Source organism: Thalassophryne amazonica, chromosome 13 (assembly GCF_902500255.1).
Source record: "Thalassophryne amazonica chromosome 13, fThaAma1.1, whole genome shotgun sequence".
Lineage (NCBI taxonomy): Eukaryota > Metazoa > Chordata > Actinopteri > Batrachoidiformes > Batrachoididae > Thalassophryne > Thalassophryne amazonica.
In genome coordinates this window covers 16256569-16280044 of record NC_047115.1, presented here as the reverse complement: position 1 = coordinate 16280044, position 23476 = coordinate 16256569, and the positions used below count along the sequence as shown (strand labels likewise).

Here is a 23476-nt window from a genome sequence, read left to right as displayed (position 1 = left end):
TATTTTGTGGCAGCCATACAAATCCTACAAACACCCACATACAAACACCAAAACACAAGCAAACAAATGTGCAAACAACTGTGATCACTCATCTGTGAACACTCATTAATCAACTCAATAAATGTGAACACATTTATTCTGCAGCTTTCAGCTGTCTCTTTCTCAGTACCCCATATTTACGTAATCTTAAAAACTGTCAAATAGAAGAAGAGTGGCAGAGATCAAGAGAAGCTCAATAACAGAATTTTATTTACTGCAGTCGGCGCTGAGACAGCAGTTAGACTTGGACTTCATTCACATCAGTCACTGAGAAAGTACAAACAGTCTGGTACTTTGTGGTAAATCTGCCTGGAGTAGGCAGTTCTCAAACACTGAGCGACCGCACAAGAAGCAGAGTAGTGAGGGAAGCCACCAAGACGCCTGTGGCAATTCTGAAAAAGTTATATAAGTCCATGGGCCATGCAGGTTTTGGGTACCACTTAAGGACCCAATCCATCCTCAGTGTACCATGGTCCACACAAAAATGGATGGTGGCCATCCAAGGGTGGTAGTTATAGCCAGGGGTCAAAATGGAAAAATACTTCAATCATATTGAAAACTATACCACATTATTTGTCTGACAATAAAGATTCCAAAATTGTATATTTGGACTATCTATGACTGAATGTTTTGGAGTTATGGGGTAAAAACAGCAAAAATGGCAACAAAGGTCAATTTCAGTTTCTGCAGATGTCATAAGATGAAGTTGCTCCAATTTTTTAGTAAAAAGTGACATAAAGTATTGATTGAGGTGACAGGGTTTTAGAAAGAAATAGTTTGCATCACCTGTCACGCTGAGTTGTCTTGTTATGGGATAATATATGTCGCATATCATAGAATCCAATGGACGTCAACCTTGTTTGACCTTTACTTTGGAGACCACACATTCAACACAGTCAAAACTATTCCATTTATTAATCCTATTAACTCAACCAATAATTTGCATCAGTTTTTTTTTTTTCAAAACTGGAGTAACTTTAATGTTTGACCCGTGCCACCATTTTTGTGGTTGTACCCATACTGTAACTCCATAACATTCAATCACAGATAGTCCAAATTATACCTTTTTGGAATCATTATTGTCAAATAATGTAGTATATGTCTCAATATGATAATTCTGACCCCCATGTAATTCTTCATTGACCCCTACCTGGCTGCAAATGGGATGGCCACCATACACAATATGTATGGTGGCCAACCCATACATAATACGTACAATACATACGTACAACATATTTTTGCGTACCTTTATAGTACGCAACAATATGTTGGCCCTACAAACCAAATTCTGCTGTAACACTGTGCTGAAATAATGCCCCAGAAGAATGTCAAACATATTAATTAAAGAAGTATATTTGTCAGAAAATATTTAGTAAACACCATCAAGGATCAAGCGTGAAGCTATAAGTTAAAAACCCCGACTGACTGCTGCATCTCACATTTAGCGATGCAAACATGTTTTCACATCTTTTGAAGGTCATTTTCTTTCCTGCCTCGCCGTCCTCTGAAACGATGTGGAGACGAGGGCATAAAGTTATAAGTCTGAGACCTGGCGCTGATGCAAAAGTCCCCCCCACCCTTTTGCATCTTGTCTGTGGTTCCTTTCCTGTTTCCCAAACTAAGATGTCACAATGTAGGACAGATGATTTCCTTGGAGACAGAAATAAATGGATGTTTTCAGCCAAACACTGAATAAAGATGCTCATTACATAACATCTTTGTGTCTCTTGTTGGAACAAGGAGTCTCTCACAGTATTACACTGTTTATTTCTCTATTTCCTGCAAGAGATCATAAAACTATTCAACATGAATTTTTTTTTTTTTAGAAAAAATTTGGTTGTGAATATACGAGTCAGGCTCATGTAAGTTAGCCGAGGGCAGATCCCAGAAAGTGAAGCCAAAATCTTTATATGGCTGCCTAGTGGCTGGTTGTAGAAACACTCAATAACTGTGCTTCCTTCCAATGAGCAACACATCTGTTCAGAATACAGTTTCAAATCACACACACACACACACACACACACACACACACACACACACACACACACACACACACACACACACACACACACACACACACACACACACACACACACACACACAAGCTCTTTTCAAAATTCTATTGTACTGCATTAATAGTAAATGTCCACCAGGTGGAAATATTGCTCCAATTCAAGAACCTTGAGTACAGACTGCTGTGGGACATGATGACAAACCTGTTGCTTATTCTTTCTTTCTTTCTATCTATCTATCTATCTATCTATCTATCTATCTATCTATCTATCTATCTATCTATCTATCTATCTATCTATCTATCTATCTATCTATCTATCTATCTATCTATCTATCTATCTATCTATCTATCTATCTATCTATCTATCTATCTATCTATCTATCTATCTATCTATCTATCTATCTATCTATCTATCTATCTATCTATCTATCTATCTATCTATCTATCTATCTATCTATCTATCTATCTATCTATCTATCTATCTATCTATGGTCTCTCAGAATGCAAAAGATGGAAAACCACACCCTACTTTTTCTGGGTCTAGCTCAAAACTTGTCAAGCGCCACCTCACATGCTAGAATAGATTTTTCTTCTGTTTTCTAACCATGAAAACTGACATGAGCAACTTGCCTGTCCTTCTCTGTCCTAATGTTCTGGTAAAGAATGTGTTTCTAGTTTTACTCATTGGTGACTAGAACCTGAGCAGTACCAGTGTGCAGTGGTGGGCACAGTTCCAATAATCTGATAACCGATAATTATCGAAGATAATGTTTTCAATATCGGATTATCTTTTCAGATAACTTTGAAAACCATTATCGGACTCATTATCTTCCAATAAATCTTTGTCTGATAGTTTTTAGACCGTTAACGTGGTAAACAAACCAGGTGGACTGTTGAGCAATGTCCACCAGGTGGAAATATTGCTCCAATTCAAGAACCTTGTGTACAGGCTGCTGTGGGACATGATGACAAACCTGTTGCTTATTGTATCTATCTATCTATCTATAGATAGATAGAGAGAGAGAGAGACACACAGCATAAATTGTGTATTACTGTAATCCTCCACAGTAAAATTATTAGTGTTAAATTAACACAAGTATGTTTTGATAGGTGTCCACTCTTTTCAGTGTCAAATTAACACTTTTGACAGTATAAAATTAACAATGCTGTGTCACTTTCTAGTGTTAATTTAATATTGGCAATTTTGCTGTGTGTGTTCCATTGCCGGTATTTCACAGACTTTCTGCAGACTTGAGCTGTGACACTGAGACATTTATGGCAAAAGTTCTGAGTTAAACCAGGTCCAAATTGACCAACATGGGAAATAAATAAATAAACTAGAAGCACTCAGAGAGTGCAAACCTCCGCCAAGGCCATGGGGTCACTGACGCCATAACATCTACACGCCGTGGAATCATTGAACCTAAAAAAGTCTAACAATGATGTAGTAGTAAAAAAAAGTTTCATCTGCTGTGACTGGATAGCATGTATCCTTAGCGCTTGGCATCACAGTTTATTGCAATTTGCACCTTTCCCAGAAGCTACTGTCATCTGAGCACTGATATTGATATTGCATGTGCTTATAGACAAAAACAAATCAGAGACAAAATTCAATTTATTATTCAACTAAACTGCAAATATATGAATTTTTTAACATTTATGAAACACTTCTCTAAATAAATAACAGTAAATTCTGAAAAAGAACTATTTTTTAAGTGTTGCATGTGCTACATAATGAAGTGCACCTTCTATATATTCAGTGAAGTGCACCGTAGCAGAATATATGTGACAGTAAGGTGCTGATGTCAGCCTCTGGATTTTCTGGATCCTAGGCGTGATTCATCAACACCTGGGAGTGGGTTTTGCACCTTGTGTACTTTGTTCAGTGATGTGCACTGAACCAGAACTTAACCACTGCTGAGTATACTGCTGACTCATCACTTTGCTTTTGCTAAGTGAAGTAATCTGGATAGTGATATTCATTGCCATTAAAATATAATAATGCCAAATGATAGTCCTTCATCTAATAAATTCATTGTGCTCCCCAGCCCTGTATAGTTTGTCATGAGGGATTTCCTCTTTGCAGTGTGTTGTATTTGACATCGTTTACTAACAAGGCCATAGGGTCACTGACCCTAAAGAGATTCCCTCCTTGGCACAGTGATCTATTCAACAATTCAGTGTTACAACCAAAACCATGATACATACACTTTTCTTTCCTTTATATTTGACATCCTTGACCATGAAAACATACCACTAGAACTTGGAATCACTTCTATGTCTTTATTAGTTCAAAAGTTATTGTATAAAAATGATTTTTCGGTAATGGCGGTTTTCTTCTGGATCTAGCTCCATAACATTTGAAGCTACATCAAATCTGATGACACCTTACTGAATCAGTACAGATTCAGCTACAATTTGGTGTTAGTTGTGCATCTCTAGCTTCATATATCACCTCACACTGACACATTTTCTATTTTCCCTATATTTTTGCATATTCTGGATCACCAGATCTGGAATCCGGATCCGATCATCACCAAACTTTGTTGTTTGATAGAACATTTGACTATGTTACACCCTCATTTTTTTCAAGCCTTTCTGCCTTGTTTTTGTGGAGTTAGAAACTAGAATGTCAAAATTCCCTCTATCCCGCATTGGTGAAGAATCCTTTAAAAAATCCTGGATCTGGATCGTGATCCGGATCACCACTAAAATTTAATCACTTGTTTCTCTTGTCATTTCCAACCACTCCACAAAATTTCATCAAAATCCATTCAAAACGTTTTGAGTTATCCTGCTGACAAACAGACAGACAAACAAACAAACAAACAAACAAACTAGACTGAAAACATAACCTCCTTGGCGGAGGTAATAAATAGCTTTTGTTTGACCAATCAGCAATGTGCTTTATTTATTATTTACTCTGCATCATTATGGCAGAAGCAGCATCTCTCAAAGGAATCCCCCGAACATCCAGCATGCAGCGGTGGGCTTTTAAGCGGTCAGAAACGGTAGTGTGAACTGGTCTCCGGAGTCTACGTCCGACCACAATATATGGACACCGTGGAAAAAGAAAATGGCAGAGCTATTCATCGAACTGGGAACCATACAATAACCCTCACTGTCTTTCTTGCTCTTTCCCATTTTCCTTTATAAATGTGTGATGGGGGATAGGTGTGTGTGTGTGTGTGTGTGTGTGTGTGTGTGGGGGGGGGGGGGACAGTGCTCCTGTTCAGCTTTTTTCTTTCCTTTGGTTGTCATTTCCTCTGAATCCATGAATTCAGCAGCTCTTTCTATCCCTTGATTCCTCTCCTCTCGTGGGATGATTAACTTTAGGAACAGCGCACTGTTACACTTGGCAGCGCCGGTTTGTCGTCGCGCACAACCTTCAGCCGACTGAACCGCCGCTTTTCAAATGAATTCGGCTGGCATGAAATGAGGAGGTCCATTCACCTCCGTCTACACCGCCTCGCCGCCTTTCTGTTATGACCTCACTACAGAAAGCTTTATTGGCAAGATTCAACAACAATAAGTCTTTCTCCCCTCTCTCTGTCCCTCACTTATTTCTTTATCTCTCGCTCACTCAGTCAATTCAAATGGCTTTTTTGGCACATCTTAACCTCACAACTAGGAGTGCAAAAGTATACTGCTGGTCCCGTGTGTCAAAATGTCAATAAACACAGTCAGTTATAATGTGTTGCTGTGCAAAAACTAGCTGCACTTCTTTGTTTATATTTTGTCTCATTATGCTCAGTCATTGGCACAATTCAGCTAATCAGCTAACAGCTAATTAGTGGAGCTAACTTGTGCCTTGAGCACATTAGCTTTTCAGCTAACACTGATTACTAGCAGACCAATTTAGTGAAGCACACTTTTTCCAGCTAACTCTGCAACGCATCAGCAGACCAATTAGCTTCCACTAAATTTAGTTCCAATAGTATTAAATGAACTAACATTTCTTAAGCTAAATTATGAGAATATACATATTTGTAAACCATAAAATAATATGTTTGTTCCTGTTGGAGCTTAGAAACTAATCTAATAAGTAAAATTAATAGTGCACAAAGGCACCAAGCATCACATTGAGACGATAGAGGAGCAGGAGGTCAAGGTAAAGTTAATGTATCAGATTATTTAAATGATTATACATGTGCATTTTTATTTCTTAATATTTCCTATTCTTTTAACCCTCTGGGGCCAACGCCGTCATATACGACGGCTAAGACAAAGCTTTACTAAATTATAAATAACTTTTAATGATATGAGATAGAAACTTTACTTTTTTTGCTCAAAAGTTAACTCCGCGGACTTTCGAGCCAGCCATCGGCCATCTTTGTACTCCTCATAGAAGCTGTGTGATGACGTATGCAATGTGAATGTGCAATAGGAATTGGTTCACCGTCACATGGTTTTCCAAAATCCAACCGTAGGGCAGATTTACCTCACGTGAAAAGCCGATCGTTTTCAGGAGTGATGTGTTACTAGTTGGTCCATTTGAATAGCCCCCTGGGTGCTCCAATGAGTACATACTATTAGTACATACTCAGTGCACCCTGCGCAATTATGCACAGTGATCAGTGAAAGCAGGAGCACACGGAGAGCCTCTGATGACAATCTCACATGTTCAAACAAAGAGTGTGTAATTATCAGGATTGCTCCACTAGTTTGCATGTGAATGTTACTGGATAACTCTGTTGCTTTCTCTGTGTAAAGCACTGTTTACCATATCAATGGACAACAAAATGCATAGACCATTTTGTATATATTGTTCAAAATGTGCATTTGTGTTTATTGTTTGAACCTTTTTGTTGTACAGCCTTTCACACAAGACCTCAAATTACCTTTATAAAGTGTCAAAACAGTTGTTTATTATAGTTTGCTGTGTGTTTTGAATAAATGTGTGTGGAAAATTATTTTTTCACTTTATTTTTTCCTTGCCTATTTTTGATTGTAAACCTTTATTACACTTATAAAACACAACAAAAACATATATATTCTCAAAGCACAGGTTGTCCTGAAAAAAAGAGACATAAAACTTGATTGTGGGATGCAGGGAGAGCTGTTAACAGCAATAATAAAACATTTATGCCAGGCGAGTGAAGTTCCCAAAAAATGCCCTCAGACCCCAGAGGGTTAATTTGTGCTGTAATATTAATAAACTGTATGTTTAATTTTATTTGTTCATGTAGATACACACTCTAAGAAATAAAATGCTGAATTTAATTGAAAAGGTTAAGGTAACTTTTTCCACATAAATTTGTCAATTAAGTACAACACAATATTGGGATTTAAGTAATAAAAATGTTTCATCTGATTTAATTAATGTCAATGACAATGTTGTTTTGCACTTAATTAACAATGTTATGTGGAAAAAGTTGGTGCTGTTTCCAAAAAAGGCACAACCATAGTGATATTTTACACATATGTGTCCCACTAATTGGATTTGCATTATCAGAGTTTATGTTTCAATTAGTGGATTAGTCGTTATCAAGGCTAACTTTTAGGTTCGCTGTGTCCTCCCACCAGTGGTTACGCTTCATCTCTGACCATTGCATGCTGGGAGACTTTTGACTGACTGAACACACCTGATCCAAGTGTCAGTAGATCCTGGGGAAAGACATGCAGAAGAAACCTCTGGAGTTTTTGGAATCACTGATGCACAGCAGACAACACCTTAATCTGCGATGCACATATTTGCTTTATGCATTTATACAGGTGAAACTAAAGTTATCTTGACACTTGCACGAATTTGATCCCCCCACTGGTACGCAATCTGGTGTGTCAAAGAGTAAACTCGTAAACTGTGCACCGCTGCATGCAAGTACGCAAAGAAAATTTTGAAATTTTCAAAATCTTTGGTACACATTAATTTCATGCCACTTGCGTGAACTAGTTGTGAACATTGTGAAACCTGTTCAAAAACACTGAGTGTCAGTGTGAGTCACTGTGTCAGCGCAGGGCATCACAGCGTAGCTCGTCTGAACGATTATGACGAGATGTTAAATCTATCATAAACATAATTTTACAGATACTCATAAGAAGGAATGAAAATCCATCTGTTTTACCAAGACATTACGATATAAATATTATAAATAATTACCTTTGAAACAATTCCAAATGCATTCTCCATGTCATGAAGCGCACAAGAGAGCTGCAGCTGTAGAAAATTCCTCTGTGATTCCAGAAGCGATTACAGATGGTTTCATCAGCCAAGTTCTGAGAGCAAACGATTAATCCACAAAAAAAATAATTATTTTATACAATGCAGCATCCAGCGGGACGTACTGGCCCGACGAACTGCACGGCAGCGTGGGGGTTAAATGCGTGCAAGTGTCAATGTGCCTTTAATTGTCTTTCCTTATGAGGTCGTGTGCACAGTGGTGAATGGATGGATGCAGCTGCCTGCATGACAGGTTGAGGTTCAGGTCACAGAGGTGACAGACAATTAGTCAAAGTAAAAGTGGTTTTTGTCCTTGTGCATGCATCTCCATTGTTTTCTTTATTAAGATTACATCTTCCCATCAGCCCTCCCTCCCCGTCCGTCCAGTAACAACTGGTCTAATGTTAGTGTGCAGCAGAGATATTTCTAAGGTCAGAGGCTTGTTCTCGGCGTGACAGAAATGCTGTTTGAGTGTTTGATGTGCTGTTGTAAGACGAGGAGAGTGCATCGCTTCCTCACATTCAAATATGGAAAACATGGAGGTGGAGGACATTTTGCCAGAGGTTATCAGGCTAAAAAGGTCCTGAGGGGGAGATATCTGAGCCGTTTGGGTGTGACAGAGAGGTCAGTCACAGAAACAACTGGTGTGTGCACTATAAAATAATGCTGCACTGTAAATCACAGGCCTGAGCTCAGTAGTGTTGCACTGTGTATAATAGTGTGCTCCAGGTTGTAATCCCCCCGAGTTACAAGAAGGATGTTTCAATTGGAAAGATCCTGAAGTTGTAATTCCAATTCATCAACCTGTTCAAACATGACATATCCCAAGGTCACAATCCAAGATGGTGGATCTAAGCATCAACAGTCATGAAAGTTTTACTTTTACTGTTTTTGTAGGGCTTCAATACCATCCTGCTGTCTGGACAGTGGTGGGCACACTTCCGATAATCCGATAACAGATAGTTATCGAAGATAATGTTTTCATTATCAGATTATCTTTTTAGATAACTTTAAAAACCATTATCGGACTAATTATCTTCCGATGAATTGTCGTCCAATAACATTTAGACCGATAATGTAGGAAACCAAGCTGAACAGCAGCAAACATTGTTGAAAGTTTCATGAGCGATGTATAGTTCTACCCTCTGCAAACAGAACTGAGCTAGTTCCAGGAGAAACCACTCTACCCTCTGCAGGCAAAGAAGAACTGGTCACTAAAAAAAAAAAAAAAAAAAAAAAAAAAAAAAAAAAAAAAAAAAAAAAAAAAAAAAAATCATTTCCTTTAACACCATACTGGTACGCTGGCAATATCACCCAAGTCATCCAGAGGCATACATTTTTAACTTATGGTTCAAATTTTAACCAAACTAATTTTGGACAAGTTATTTAAAATTACTGTCATGCCTGAAGTTTTACAAAGTGAAAACATCAGATATATGTTTTAATTTTAAAGTAATGTGCTAATTTTTAAGGTTTTGTGAGCACATGCTGTGCCCAGCAGTGCATTATGGGTAATCTCAGTACGTTCACGACAGGACAAATGCATTTCAGACACTCTGTTCAGGCTCCACGGACAGCAGCATTAAACTCTAGTGCCTAAAACTCTCGTGAATATATTCTCTGGGTTTATAGATGTTATTGTATTTGCGTTTGTTAAATTCCACGCATCTTAAATCAATGTAGCAGACATGGATTATCTGGAAGTTTGTTTTGGCAGGTTTTCAAGGCCTCTACTGCCATGCACTGGCCAGTAGTGTTCATGGCAGTATTCGCCCTACTAAGCATCTGGGCACCAGTAGATGGCAGTGTTCTATTTATTTGGAAAATAAATAAATAAATAAACAACATGCAAAATACTATAGAAGTCCCTCTAATCTAATTTACCAATGACCAGGAGGGCGGAGTCACACACTGAGAACAATGAGAAGAAGCACCACTATGGGAGGTGATGGTCTAGTAGTTAAGTGTTGGGCTTCAGTCCAGAGGATCCTGGTCAAAACCCAGCCAGACTAGGACATTGCTAAGGGCCCTTGGGCAAGGTCCTGAATCCCCTAGTTGCTCCTGGTGTGTAGTAGTCACCTTGCACGGCAGCACCCTGCCATCAGTGTGTGAGTCTGTCTGTGTGAATTGGTGAATGTGAGGCATAACTGCAAAGCACTTTGAATTTCTGATGCAGATGGAAAAATGCTATATAAATGCAGTTTGAGACTTAAAGAGCAGTCAAGACTGCTGTTTTGGCTGAACACTTCAGTAGAAGCTGGACATTTGGAGGAACAGACAGTAAGTGCGGCTGACATCAGGGCTGATAATGCCAATGGGAAACCCGCCATCAGCTATAGAAAAAAATCTAACGTCCGGTGAACAGTTCGCAACCTCAGCGACATTGCACTGCAGCACGTTGCATTGTTTCCTTCTGCTGAATGATCAAGTTACTTCACTTTCACAGCCAAACAGAAGGCCAACCAAAAGCATTTTAGCATTAATATAAAATAAAGTAAAAGGTCAGTTTGGTCTTTCCACCATGACGTGAATGCTGACGTTGAATGCCACATATGACGTTGCTGAGTAGTTCAGAATATAAAGAAGGTTCATAACAGTTATGAGAATAGGATGGTTCAAGAAGCTCCATTAAATATGATGGAGAACACAAGTCTTTAGGGTTCTGGTGTTACTGTCTTACTGTGTAGTTGGAAGACTTGCACACTAACCAGACCTCACGGGAAGTCTTTGGCACTCGGTTTCTTTAGAGAATACTTGGGTACCCTCACGCCATTAGACTCTACAACTCCTCACTGGATGGGAGGAGGAGTTAACAGGAAGACAGAGGATGGGAAGGAGAGGAACAGTAGTAGCCAGTAAACCAGTAGTGAGGAGTATTTCTAATATTTATAGTTGTGTATTTATATTTATAATTTTTTTTACATTCACGTTTGATCCTCTGTGTGCTTCTTACCCTGTGTGCTGCTAAACAATGCTGCTGGAACCTCAATTTCACTGAGGGAGTCTTCCCAAGGGATTAATAAAGTTCTATCTAATCTAATCTAATCTAATCTGATCTAATCACTTGCTTTATGAGGGAGTGTCAGCTTTGTCATTTTGGCCATGTTGTGCATTTTTCTGGGCATGATCCGCAATGCAGGTGCATCAGTATTGAGGACACCAGCAGATTGAGAAGGCTAAACAGACGCCCACCTTTCACCTAGCTGTGGCAGATAGGTGGTTATTTTCAAGACATTCTGAAGACCCTGTTGTCTGACTGGGTGGTTGCTATCCAGGACTTGGAATGGTTCCAATGTGTGGTGCATGCAGTGACTTGATGCTCCTAGGTTCAGTATCTGTCATCAGCAAAATTGTGATGCAAGTCATCAGAGGGCTGATGCAAACCCTGGATGCTCTGAACAAAAATGACTTCATCATATCTCCACTTCTTCCAATCAATCACAAATATTTTGCTTATCAGTAGAAACTTTACATCATCTCTCCAGTACTACTGGTTGCAGAGATATAACAAAACATACATTTTATACAGCATATTCTTATTGACCTTCACCTTTGTCCGGTCCTCTGCTAAATGTAATGATCTCGAGATATCCACCAAGTAACATTCCCGAAATCCATCCAACCGGTTTGTGTTTTTTTTTGGTTATGTTGTTCACAGACACACAGGACTGATTACATTACCTGTGCTGCCAGTGCTCAGGGTAACAATCATCTCATCTCTAATGGTTGCAGTTGGATGACACAGTGGTACACGCCTGTTAAGAGTTATGCCAATCATTACATTTTCCAATAAAAATACAGCAGGACGCCAGTGTTGCACAAATTTGGAAACCGGTGGATCCATAGGGAACAGCGCACAGTCATTACTCACAGTACTTTCAACTCCAACGTGCCGTGATACATGGCTAAAATAAAAATACAGACAATGCACGCTTATCTGGCAATACTGCACACTGCAGGTGGGATGAAGTTACTGTCAAGTCACTCTCAAGTCATCAATCTGCAAGTCCCAAGTCAGCTTGCAAACAGTTGGTGGTCATTATGACTTGAGACTTGATTTGGGACTTGATGGTGACTTCATCCCACCCCTGCTGTGCACTGTAGGTGAGCGACACAATGAAGTCATTGTCTTTTTCTGATTACCAGTAAACATTAAATAACAACTCGCTGTCCAAATGATGAACTCAGCCTGTTGGCCCCAAACAGCTCACTGTACTGAATGTAACGATGAGCCCAAACGGAGAAAAAGCGTGAAATGAAATGTGGCTTTGTGAGTTCAAGTGAAGAAGATGACCATCGCCTCTTGTTTTAACACACCAGTCCTCCATTTTCTGCTTTCCCCGCTGCAGAATGAGGCAAAGCTTTGGAAGCTTTCAGGTCTGTTGTTAATAGATTTCCAAGTGGTGATTTCCCTCCTTTCACTGTCTCTCCACAAACACTGGTTTCCGCTTTGGCTTTCCTCTTTAAAACATGAAGCCACAAAACCTTTTCCAGAGCAGAACTGAACTGAACTGAATTGAACACATCACTTTAGCAATAAGCTCCAAGTCCAGAAGAACACATTTGATTTTTTTTTCAACTTCCAATAAATGTCTTTCTCTACTCCATATCATCATAAAACTATAACTAGTGATGCAACAGATAAAGTTGCATGAACTACAACCACAGAAACCTACAGTATAACCTCTTTACAGATGTCTGGGTGCCTTGGTGGCTTCCCTCACTAGTCTCATTTCAGCAAGGTCACTCACTTTTTGACAACTGCCTACTTGACACAGATTTACCAAACATACTATACTGTTACTGATGTAAATGACATCCAAGACATATTCAGTGACTTGGAAATGTTTATGTGTCCGTCTCCTGACGTCTTGAGAAAACTGGCTGCAAAATTGATGATTTGATGTTTATATTTAGAAGAAATTGCCCCCATCCCAACTTTTTTTTTGGAATGTGTTGCAGCCCTTAAACACAGGAATGGACACGCATTAAGAAATGAAATGAAAACATATATATCTTGGGTTCATACTGTGTGCAATGAAACAGAAGCCAAAATAAAGGTAAAATAAAGGATCACTGCATTTTGTTTTTATTTGCATTTGGGGTTGTATAATCCAGATCCTGTGGGTCACAAAGCTCCATGTGGGTTTAGTTGAGGAGCGTTCAGAAAACATCAAGAGTTGAAAGTGACTTCTTGTCATCAGACAGCAGTCATGTGACTTTTCTCACTCACTGACATAGATCAGTTTTTTTTTACATTTTTTATGGCTATGATTTCTTTACCTGTCATTCAGTAAAAGGTGTTAATTATTTAATGTTGCCATATGATGTCTACAGATCACTTGTCCGTTTTTGTTGTGTCCTACTAGTGGCGTGGATGGAAAAAATATGCTCCAGGTCTATTCTCTACAACGGCATGTCAGCTGTGAAACAACACACTCGTCCGGGACGTTTCTGGGATGTGTCCATCATGCTGGTGATGTTCAAGGTTTAATCTTTTAACACAGACACCTAAATGAAAATCAACATGCAATGCAGCTGTGACACAAAAGTGAAGCTTGCAGTGTGTTTCCGACTTTAGGATATAGATTTTTCATGTTTGTTCAGCAGGTAACACATCAGCCAGTCATACACCACAGAACCTGGCTTAGATGTGCTGAAGTGCAGGTTTCACAACCTACAAACAACAACTTATAACATCGTTATTTGGCAGTGACGGGGCCACGTTCTGACACAGTGTTTTCTTTACCACTGATGACACCGACAACTGCCAATCGCATCTCAACAGCTACCTGGCAAAGAGGTCACTCCCCTTCACTCACAAAACAAACAAAGTGACTAACGTTTGAAGGGCCTTCTGTCACGTCATTGACTGTTCAGCCACGGAGCTTTCACAGTGATTGTCATGTATTTAAGGAGGTAGAGATGTTTGTCTGAGTGTTTCAAACAGTGCTGATACACTTAGCAGATTGCAGTTCTGAAGCTTAGTTTAAAGCAGCTACGACTCATTTCTCTGCCACTATGTGTCAGACAGGTGCTGTGTGTCAGAATGTAAACAAAGCTTCTCTCCTCGGCCACTCCTCCTCAAGCACAGACATACTTACAGGCTAATAATTTGACCTTTACTTTTACATTGTCACATTCGTCACTTATCTTCAACTGCTTATCCGGGATCGGGTTGTGGGGGCAACAACTCCAGAAGAGCACCCCAAACTTTCCTTTCGTGGGCAACATTGACCACATCTGACTGGGGGATCCTGAGGTGTTCCCAGGCCAGTGTGGACATATAATCTCTCCACCTAGTCCTGGGTATTATCCAGGATCTCCCAGCTGGGCATGGTTGGAAAACCTCCATTGGGAGATGCCCAGGAGGCATCTTTACCATCACCTCAGCTGGCTCCTCTCAACGCAAAGGAGCAGCGGTTCTACTCTGAGCTCTTCATGGATGACTGAGCTTCTCACCTTATCTCTAAGGGAGACACCAGCCACCCTTCTAAAGAAGCCCATTTTGGCTGCTTGTACCCGCGACTGAGTTCTTTCGGTCATGACCACAGGTTAGACTAGGAATGAAGACTGAGATCGAGGTCTTCGCCTGTCGGCTCAACTACCTTTTTGACACAACAGTACTGTAGAGGGAATGCAATACCAACCCTGCTGCGCCGATACATTAACATGTCAAAATGCTGACACCCACAAAACACCCAAAATAGTCAAGTCTACAAAGCAGCTGGGAGTGTGAAGACTCTGTGGAAGATGATCATAAAGTGTAATTATGTAATATGTTGCCCATCTGTTACTGTGTGGAGGAAAGAGAGACAGGCAGGAAAAATACACAGACACTTGTGGTGTCTCTGACACTGTCTAGAACCTAAACAACACAACAGGTTTGTGTGTGTGGATATCTTCAAAATGGACAAAGCCATTGTGAACAAACATGGTGGATTAACTCAGCTGACTGTCCTCTTAAAGCACAGGCAATGCCAACGTCATAGGTGAAAGGTCGTGTTCAAGTTAGAGGTTATCCTCCAAAAAACATAAATGACCATATCTCAAGAACTTCAAGAGATACTGAAACAGTTTTCGGCCGTTTTCTCGGGCTAGCATATATGCCAGATCTTTGATGTTAATGGCATCACATGATGACATCAAGCAAAGTCTCCAATTAGCTGGCGATGGCAAGGCAATGCAATGCAATTGTCTGGATAATAATACTTTAATTTATAAAGCAGTTTCAAGACAAAAATGACGAAGTACTTTATAATTGAGAAAAAGTTTAAAAGGTGATAAAATTACAACAAGTAACCCATACACATTATACAAAGCATTCATTCATTTAAAATAATTTAAAACCATATAAAAATTATAAACAATGGTAAATGTTTGGACTGAAGTGGGCCCTAATATCTGCACGAAGGCTGTAAGAGCACAATAAAAAAAAGGTCCGGTCACTTGACACACGGCGATAGTTGAACGAAGGAAAAACTGTCCGAACGTCACAAATCGTTGAGAGAAAGTGGGCAAATGAGCCAGCACTTCACCCATCACCGAAAAGCCTGCGAGTCCAGAGCGCATAAAAGAACAAAACAAAACAAAAACTAACAAAAGAAAAACAAAGCGAACGGTTGAAACAAAATCAAAACAAAACATTCATGATGACGTTCCAGCCACAGACAGCATGCAAGCGTGCGCACAGCCGTCTGTGGCGCACAGCTGTTTGTGTTTGTGTGCACAGCCTCTCCAACCACAGACAGCACGCGAACGTACGTAAATAGTTAACCCTCTGGGGCCGACGTTGTCGTATACGACGGCTAAGACCAAGCTTTACTAAATTCTAAATAACTTTTTAATGATATTAGATAGAAACGTACTTTTTTTTTTTTGCTGAAAAGTTACCTCCACGGACTTTCGAGCCAGCCATCGGCCATCTTTGTACTCCTCATAGAAGCTGTGTGATGACGTGCCCAATGTGAGTGTCCAATCGGAATTGGTTCACCGTCACATGGTTTTCCAAAATCCAATTGTAGGGCAAATTTACCTCACGTGAAAAGCCAAAGATCGCTTTCAGGAGTGATGTGTTACTAGTTGGCCCGTCTGAATAGCCCCCTGGGTGCTCCAATGAGTACATACTATTAGTACATACTCAGTGCGCCCTGCGCCGTTACGCACAGCAATCAGTGAAAGCAGGAGCACACGGAGAGCCTCTGATGACAATCTCACGTGCTCAAACAAAGAGTGTGTGACTATCAAGATTGCTCCACTAGTTTGCATGTGAGTGTTACTGGATAACTCTGTTGCTTTCTCTGAGTAAAGCACTGTTTACCATATCAATGGACAACAAAATGCATAGACCATTTTGTATATATTGTTCAAAATGTGCATTTGTGTTTATTGCTTGAACCTTTTTGTTGTACAGTCTTTCACACAAGACCTCAAATTACCTTTATAAAGTGTCAAAACAGTTGGTTATTATAGTTTGCTGTGTGTTTTGAATAAATGTGTGTGGAAAATTAATTTTCGCTTTATTTTTTCCTTGCCTATTTTTTGATTGTAAACCTTATAAAACACAACAAAAACATATATATTCTGAAATCACAGGTTGTCCTGAAAAAAAGAGACAAAACTTGATTATGGGATGCATGGAGAGCTGTTAACAGCAATAATAAAACCAGCTTCTCTACAATGCTAAGAGTTCACCAAATGTTAGCAATCTACTGGAGAAGTAACATCAAACTCAGGTCTAAAACCGATTCCAGCATGGTCATTAGAAATGCATATAAGAAAGAAAGAATGCTTCAAGAATACTGCAACACTGAACTGACTTCTCAATGTGAAACTAACAGTTGCAACTGCAATCGCTTATTTTGTGTGTGTGTTTGTGCACGATGCTGGTGTGACAACAGTTAACCCATGTGGTTTAAATATGTGTGACTCTACTCTTCGGCATTCGGAACGTGTTTCACACTGACGTACCTGAGGAATTGGACTGTGCACTGCGTCCGTATCTGGGCACATGTTCGCACATCCGACTGAGAAATTGTTTCCTCTTTGGTCTCTTTTCATTAGCGTCTCCATAATTATCACCCCATCTGCTTGCAGAATTCAAGTCTCCAATCTTACCCTCTTCAAGTCGCTTGTCAAATAAAAAGTCTGAAACATGGCGAGGAGGACCAAATGATCACTAAGCCAATGCTGAAACATTTGCTGTAAACATACAGAAAATAAAATCTTTTTCTTAATGCTCTTAACTTGTCTGCCTGAGGGCTCTTTAAAGTGAATGTGTCCTCTTTATTGCATTGATAATTTAAGGGTAGCAGGTAAACCAGCATTTATTACCAACCCAGCAGCAACTGGAGGAACAGAGGTTGTATTTATGTCGGCATTAAAAATAAACTGTTTAACCTATTTTAAACCCTCAGCCTCTGTCTGCTGCAGAAACAAAAAATACAGAATTAGAAAGAATATCCTTCTGTGCAATGTCTGAGTGAATGATTTAGTCTTGTAAAAACATTAATTAGCTTAATGTTATGGGTGGCTGATGCTGTCTTTTGTTCATTATTAAATATGGAATTCTAACAAAGAAACTGACATGACAAGAATCATGGACACCCACCAAACCGTGAAGAAGTCAGGACAAATGGATGGATTTAGACTAAAAAGATTATTGTCATTATTGCTTCATTGGACTGTGATTGCTTTAGATCTTTTAATTAAAACACACACACACACAATCCATATGGACCACGCCCCACAGTTCCGCACGCATATGAACAACTGATTAATTGCAAAGATTACATAATGACATGAAATACAGATTTGTTGTCATGGTGAGTCATTTTAAAGTTGAGGAGGTGATGGTCTAGTAATTAAGACGTTGGGCTTGAGACCAGAAGATCCTCGGTTCAAATCCCAGCCCAACTGGAAAAAGTTGCTTCTAATCTCAACAATCTGATTATTAAGTATGCAGATGACACAACTATAATCGGTCTCATTCATGCCAATGATGACTCGCATTATAGATCAGAGGTGGAAAAAATAGTTCTGTGGAGCGAACAAAACAACTTGAAATTGAATACCTCAAAAACTTGTGAGCTTGTCATTGATTTTGGACATAGCTCTCATAAGCCTATCCGTATCAATAATGTTGAGGTGCAAAGGGTTGAAAACTGCAAATCTTAGGGTGTGACTCTTTCAAATAATTTAAGTTAGAACTCAAACACTATTGCTATTGCTAAAAAAAAACCCTGTCAGCATTTGAAGGCTTTCACCCCAAACAAACAAATTCTGACAAACTTTTATCGCTGTGATATTGAGAGTGTCCTCACAGGAGCCATTACAGTGTGGTTTGGTAACGCCACAAACAAAGAAAAACAAGCACTGCACAAAGTTGTCCGCTCGGCCAGCAGGATTGCAGGTGTGGAGCTTCCTGATCTGGAGGACATTTATAAAAAAAGACTTCTTTCTCGGGCATTATCGATCATTAATGACCCATCTCATCATCCCGCCAGTGACTTTTTTTTTTACCTGCTTCCCTCTGGCAGAACGTATTGTGCCATTAAAAGCACAACATCCCGCCATAGCAGGAATTTTTTCCCACAGGCTGTGAAAATTTTAAACAATGCACTATAGTAAAGCACTTTGGATCTGCACGGGCACTTAAGTTTTTGATATTTTAAACTACTATTTATTGACTTTGAATACCTTCTTTTAAGATTTTTATGTGGCTTGGGGGTTTTAATTATGCTGTACATGTTGAACTGAATGGTTTGTGTTTGTGTGTTTGATGCTCACTGAGATCTGCTCGCAATTTTTTTTCAATTCCAATGTGTTTTTTCTACTGCAAATGGCAATAAACTGAAACTGAAAATGAAATCACTAATGTTTTAATCCCCTAGTTGCTCTCAGGGTGAATGTGAGGCATTATTTGTAAAGAAAAGTGGTATATAAATGCAGTCCATTTACCATTTACAGTAATAATTACATAAATGTCAATGCCGACTTACAGTAAAAATCAAAGCAGTTGTGTATTCACTTGAATGCAGCATGTTAAAAGCAGACAGTCTCTGCTGCCTCACCCTCAGCTTGACGCAACCTGGTGCACATCCAAGTATGGAAAGAATCACTCCGAAATAACAGAGTTTGAGGATGGAGTGTGCTCTGTATTTTGCTATTCCCTTCCAAAGCTGAGCATGGGTGAGACCAAAGTGGGTAGGAATCCACAGAGCTCAAGGGGTGTCTGTGTGTCTGTGTGTGTGTGTGAGTTTTATGATTCGTGGGGGGGGGGGGGTACTTAGTGTGTAGTACTTCGTGTCTTCCAGTGGTGAGGTTGCAGACTCTACTATGCTGTCGCTGTTCATAATATTGTTTCTGTTGTGTTTTCGGTCCTTTGCCAATATCGATTCGTGCTCCCTTGCCTTCTTGTGCGATATGCAAATTGCATGAGCCTCAATGTTGTAAAAATGAGGGTTTTCAAACGTGTTACTCTGAACTAGCAACCAGCAAAGTGTGTAGGGAATGAGCCATGTTCTTTTTTTCCACAGTCTTCCTCTGCAAAATGCACTGCAACACTGCAAAATGTTAAAGGTGGAGTAAGTTATGTCCCTTTTGGGCTACTGTGTCAACACAGTGATGCAACATGGTGGTCTCCATCAGGGGGCGCACTCCCATACAGATATGAAGGCAACACTGCTCAGAGTGGTGCTCTCGTTGGAGCGACATCGCTGCTATTTTGCCATTGTAAGATAGCTCGCCGGATTACTTTCGCCGTACTCTCAAGCGTGCCAGAAGCTCAGCGAGAGCGCCACGCTGAGCAGTGTGCCTGTGGCAACATGCAGAATGTGTCTCTTCCCAGACAGATCTCTTTCAGTGCAGCTTCTTGTTCTGATTTTAACACAAAGTTAACACCAAGTCTTTCATCACCAACTGTAAATGGTCATCAAAACATTCCAATCATATCTTTCTGAACTCTTCCGCATCAAACTCCATCGAGTCAATATTCAGGATGGTTAAGGTTGGGGGTAGGAGTAGGGTTAGTAATAGTGAGTTAAAAAAAACCCTGTCACGAAAATTTGAATCATTTTGTGACAGGAGGATGAAAAAAATGTGTGAGAATGGGCTGCTAACAAACAGTTGGTTATAAATGTTATATTCCATTTATGTTAACTCCTAAAACCTACACACTGTAGCTTTAATATTTAAAGGCATAAAAAAGAGAAATTAGATGCATGGTTTCAGAGACACAGTTGACTTTGTCTATGAATTGGAGAATTTGGACGTACACCAAGCTGTAGATAAGATCTTCACGCCCATAACGTACTGAACTAATTAGAGCTACAGACGTCAGATGGCGAGACGTAGAACAAACTGGTCTTCTTTGGTCTGTAGGCTGAACCGAACAGGCGGATTCTCAGTAGGAGGACAGATCAGCATCCGTCTCCTTTCAGGAGCAGTCAGAGACTGAGGGAGCTCAAGAATTAACAATCAAATCAAAATCAAATCAATTTTATTTATATAGCACCAAATCACAACCAACAGTTGCCCCAAGGCGCTTTATATTGTAAGGCAAGGCCATACAATAATTACAGAAAAACCCCAACGGTCAAAACGACCCCCTGTGAGCAAGCACTTGGTGACAGTGGGAAGGAAAAACTCCCTTTTAACAGGAAGAAACCTCCAGCAGAACCAGGCTCAGGGAGGGGCAGTCTTCTGCTGGGACTGGTTGGGGCTAAGGGAGAGAACCAGGAAAAAGACATGCTGTGACAAGCTATAAGCTTTAGCAAAAAGGAAAGTTTTAAGCCTAATCTTAAAAGTAGAGAGGGTGTCTGTCTCCCTGATCTGAATTGGGAGCTGGTTCCACAGGAGAGGAGCCTGAAAGCTGAAGGCTCTGCCTCCCATTCTACTCTTACAAACCCTAGGAACTACAAGTAAGCCTGCAGTCTGAGAGCGAAGCGCTCTATTGGGGTGATATGGTACTATGAGGTCCCTAAGATAAGATGGGACCTGATTATTCAAAACCTTATAAGTAAGAAGAAGAATTTTAAATTCTATTCTAGAATTAACAGGAAGCCAATGAAGAGAGGCCAATATGGGTGAGATATGCTCTCTCCTTCTAGTCCCCGTTAGTACTCTAGCTGCAGCATTTTGAATTAACTGAAGGCTTTTCAGGGAGCTTTTAGGACAACCTGATAATAATGAATTACAGTAGTCCAGCCTAGAGGAAATAAATGCATGAATTAGTTTTTCAGCATCACTCTGAGACAAGACCTTTCTAATTTTAGAGATATTGCGCAAATGCAAAAAAGCAGTCCTACATATTTGTTTAATATGCGCATCGAATGACATATCCTGATCAAAAATGACTCCAAGATTTCTCACAGTATTACTAGAGGTCAGGGTAATGCCATCCAGAGTAAGGATCTGGTTAGACACCATGTTTCTAAGATTTGTGGGGCCAAATACAATAACTTCAGTTTTATCTGAGTTTAAAAGCATGAAATTAGAGGTCATCCATGTCTTTATGTCTGTAAGACAATCCTGCAGTTTAGCTAATTGGTGTGTGTCCTCTGGCTTCATGGATAGATAAAGCTGGGTATCATCTGCGTAACAATGAAAATTTAAGCAATGCTGTCTAATAATACTGCCTAAGGGAAACATGTATAAAGTGAATAAAATTGGTCCTAGCACAGAACCTTGTGGAACTCCATAATTAACCTTAGTCTGTGAAGAAGATTCCCCATTTACATGAACAAATTGTAATCTATTAGATAAATATGATTCAAACCACCGCAGCGCAGTGCCTTTAATACCTATGGCATGCTCTAATCTCTGTAAATTTTATGGTCAACAGTATCAAAAGCAGCACTGAGGTCTAACAGAACAAGCACAGAGATGAGTCCACTGTCTGAGGCCATAAGAAGATCATTTGTAACCTTCACTAATGCTGTTTCTGTACTATGATGAATTCTAAAACCTGACTGAAACTCTTCAAATAGACCATTCCTCTGCAGATGATCAGTTAGCTGTTTTACAACTACCCTTTCAAGAATTTTTGAGAGAAAAGGAAGGTTGGAGATTGGCCTATAATTAGCTAAGATAGCTGGGTCAAGTGATGGCTTTTTAAGTAATGGTTTAATTACTGCCACCTTAAAAGCCTGTGGTACATAGCCAACTAATAAAGATAGATTGATCATATTTAAGATTGAAGCATTAATTAATGGTAGGGCTTCCTTGAGCAGCCTGGTAGGAATGGGGTCTAATAGACATGTTGATGGTTTGGAGGAAGTAACTAATGAAAATAACTCAGACAGAACAATCGGAGAGAAAGAGTCTAACCAAATACCGGCATCACTGAAAGCAGCCAAAGATAACGTTAATAGTTAAAATTTTATTAGCAAAGAAAGTCATGAAGTCATTACTACTTAATCTTAAAGGAATACTCGGCTCAATAGAGCTCTGACTCTTTGTCAGCCTGGCTACAGTGCTGAAAATAAACCTGGGGTTGTTCTTATTTTCTTCAATTAGTGATGAGTAGTAAGATGTCCTAGCTTTACGGAGGGCTTTTTTTTTATAGAGCAACAGACTCTTTTTCCAGGCTAAGTGAAGATCTTCTAAATTAGTGAGATGCCATTTCCTCTCCAACTTACGGGTTATCTGCTTTAAGCTGCGTGTTTGTGAGTTATACCACGGAGTCAGGAACTTCTGATTTAAGGCTCTCTTTTTCAGAGGAGCTACAGCATCCAAAGTTGTCTTCAATGAGGATGTAAAACTATTGATGAGATACTCTATCTCACTCACAGAATTTAAGTAGCTACTCTGTCCTGTGTTGGTATATGGCATTGGAGAACATAAAGAAGGAATCACATCCTTAAACCTAGTTACAGCGCTTTCTGAAAGACTTCTAGTGTAATGAAACTTATTCACCACTGCTGGGTAGTCCGTCAGAGCAAATGTAAATGTTATTAAGAAATGATCAGACAGAAGGGAGTTTTCAGGGAATACTGTTAAGTCTTCAATTTCCATACCATAAGTCAGAACAAGATCTAAGATATGATTAAAGTGGTGGGTGGACTCATTTACATTTTGAGCAAAGCCAATTGAGTCTAACAGTAGATTAAATGCAGTGTTGAGGCTGTCATTCTCAGCATCTGTGTGGATGTTAAAATCGCCCACTATAATTATCTTATCTGAGCTAAGCACTAAGTCAGACAAAAGGTCTGAAAATTCACAGAGAAACTCACAGTAACGACCAGGTGGACGATAGATAACAA

At 39.7% G+C, this 23476-nt stretch overlaps 1 protein-coding gene and 1 long non-coding RNA gene across 4 annotated transcripts in view; one reads left to right on the top strand and one right to left on the bottom strand.

The window, feature by feature from the left end:
• The window catches only part of slc8a1b (solute carrier family 8 member 1b), a 363534-nt gene that overhangs the window by 121435 nt on the left and 218623 nt on the right, over positions 1–23476 (bottom strand). The gene's annotated exons all lie outside the window — the stretch shown is intronic.
• LOC117523546 lies at positions 491–20686 on the top strand. The gene is made up of 3 exons (XR_004564534.1): positions 491–563; positions 8834–8841; positions 20676–20686. It is a non-coding gene; the product is annotated as an uncharacterized LOC117523546 (long non-coding RNA).